The following is a 2,660-nucleotide window of genomic DNA, read 5'->3' as shown; positions in this document are numbered from 1 at the left end:
AGGCAGCTTGGTTGAAGAGCTAGGGTCATGAATAATGCATCTTTAGGGAGATCAGCTGGTTTCTTTGAAGCAGTCTGCCTTTCTTAAAGTTAGGTGACTTGAGGCTACAGAATGACTTACTGGACAGAATAAAATTCTCTATAGTCAAAAGATAAATGATATGCCCTTGCATTGTTTTTCTGCTGGTGAATATAAAAAAAAATCAAAAGAATAATGTTCAAGTCAGAAGATTGTTCCAAATGAAATTGGTATATTGCTAAAAAGCTCTCAGTTGTCGGGGAGAGAAAGCAAAGCTACTTTGTAGGGAAGTGATAGTGTTTGCTTATAAAATGATTCTTAAGTCCAGGAGTTGAGAAAATAATTTTAAGAAAGTTTCTGCAAGGAAACATTTTAAGTATAGATGTTATGTGAAATTTAGATTCTGATAAGATTTCCCTATTAAACGGCCATAGGGATTAGGGGCTCCCAGAATCCACTGTGAATAGAATTTCGTAAGATTAAACCCAGAAGGGACTTTGAAACCATCATTTCAGTTCCAGAATGTTTCACTGATTTGTCCCTTTGGGAGAGGCCGACCTTGTTGACGGGCGGTGCGGTTCCTGGGCCGAGACCCACCCGGAGCCCTCGGCTTCCTCCTCAGCGCTGCCCGTCGTTCTCTGTGTTTGACTGCCAGCGACCTTTGACTCAAGAAGCTTCCTCTGGGGAGGGAGCTGCTATGTTTCCTAAATGCAAATTGTTAAATAAAATATTTTGTGCTCTCAAAAAAAAAACCCCCAAAACCTCATATACTTTCCATTAAAAAAAGTCCACAAACACCATTCAAAAAGGAAGACCTTAAAATGTTTCAACTTTATGAAACTTACGATATTCAAACATTTTGAATCAAGATGTTAAATTCTCAAAAATATCTGTCAAAGCTGTGAAAGGTATACACTTACAGTGACTGCAGTACATTCACTCCACTAGCTTTGCCGTAAAAAGTGGAAACAAACTTGGCACCCCCCTTCCAAATTGTTTATATTTACCACAGGATTATTCAACGTAAGAATTTCCCTAATATAAAAGTGTTGCATATATCTAAACATCTCTGTTGATACCCACACGCGCGTGTGCGTACACACACACACACACACACACACACACACACTTTGGGGGCAGAGAGAGGAGGCCAGGCCAGGCCTTAAGTGCTAGGCAGGTGCTGCAGTTATGCGTCAGTTGTCTCATAGCTGTCTCTCTCCTGTGCAGTGGCTTCTGCTGTCCCTGTGACCTGGACCTGGCAGGGAGCCATGCGAGGGACACACAGTGTCTCTGTGTTGGGATAAAACACCAGTGCAGGTTTTACAGATTTGCGAATTAGGCAAAGCCAGTAAGCTGAAGCTGATAAAACGCTCAGGCCAAAAAATCCCTAGAAATGAAAGTGGTTTTGTAAGGACTATACCGTCTTTAGTTTTGATCTTAAAACAACCTGGCTGCTTCTCTCAGGCACTTGATACCCTCAGATTTCAGTACCAGTTGGTGAGTCCTGGTCTTGCCGTTACAGGACTTGACCCTGATTCCAGATCTGCCGTTTATAGTTCACCCACGGTGGACACCAAACCTCTCTGAACTTCAACTTCCTATCTGCAAAATGAGAGCTCTGACTGGACTAGGTTGTCTCTAGAGCTGCTTCTCCCTCCATCAGTCTCGTTTTCTTACTTTGTAGCGGCTGCCCACGGTGATACATGATCCTGCAGGAACTGCACTGTTCGTTCCTACTCAGACTGTCTCCTCACCATGAACTCAAGGGTCCCAGACGTTCCTGGCTTTCCTTGATGCCCCTATTCCTTCTCTGTCTCATTCACACTCTCCTTTCCCTTTCTGACCCCTTAAATCTTGGCCTTTCCCACAATTCATGCTATTATCCCTCTTCTTCGCTCTCTACACTCTCCCCGGGTGACCTCACAAGCCTGAGGCTATCGCCGTGCGCCGTGGACTCCTCCCGCGTTGGGGCGTTCATCTGCCGTCCGCTGTGCATCTTCCTACTTCATAGCAGCTCCAATCAGCATGTCCGGAACCAACTGACCCCCTTCCATTCTAAGTCTCCTCCTACTTGCTAATGTCATCAGCATTTACTGGTCATTCCTGTATTTAGCCTTGACTCTTCCCCTTCCTTCACCGTTCCTAGGCTATCAGTTAACTCTAGAGCATTTCACGTTTTCACTGCCCTCATGCAGGAAATCTCAAATGAACAATTGACCTCCTACCCACATCAGCTCTCCTTGTCCAGGGCCTTGCTCTGTCATGCAGTTCTGACCATCTCTCTCTAGGGTTTGAAAGCTTCATTGACTTTTCATGGACTAGAGTAGAGTACCCTGTTTGTAGCCTATAAACCTTTGATGATATTTTGATATTTTGGTTAATGTTTGCAGATCTATGCTGGATGCAAAATTTGATTATAATCTGAAAATATATCCACTATAGAAAATAGTATGGAGGTTCCTTAAAAAACTAAAAATAGAGCTATCATATGATTTAGCAATCCTGCTCCTGGGTATATATCTGGAAAACATAAAAACTCTAATTTGAAAAGATACATACACCCCAATAATAGTGCTGTAATAGCAGCACTATTTACAATAACCAAGACATGAAAGCAAGTTAAGTGTCCATGGACAAATGAA

The sequence above is a fragment of the Physeter macrocephalus genome, chromosome 7 (assembly GCF_002837175.3).
Source record: "Physeter macrocephalus isolate SW-GA chromosome 7, ASM283717v5, whole genome shotgun sequence".
Classification (NCBI taxonomy): Eukaryota; Metazoa; Chordata; class Mammalia; order Artiodactyla; family Physeteridae; genus Physeter; species Physeter macrocephalus.
The sequence above is the reverse complement of the archived record's forward strand: the minus strand, read 5'-3'. Positions refer to the sequence as shown.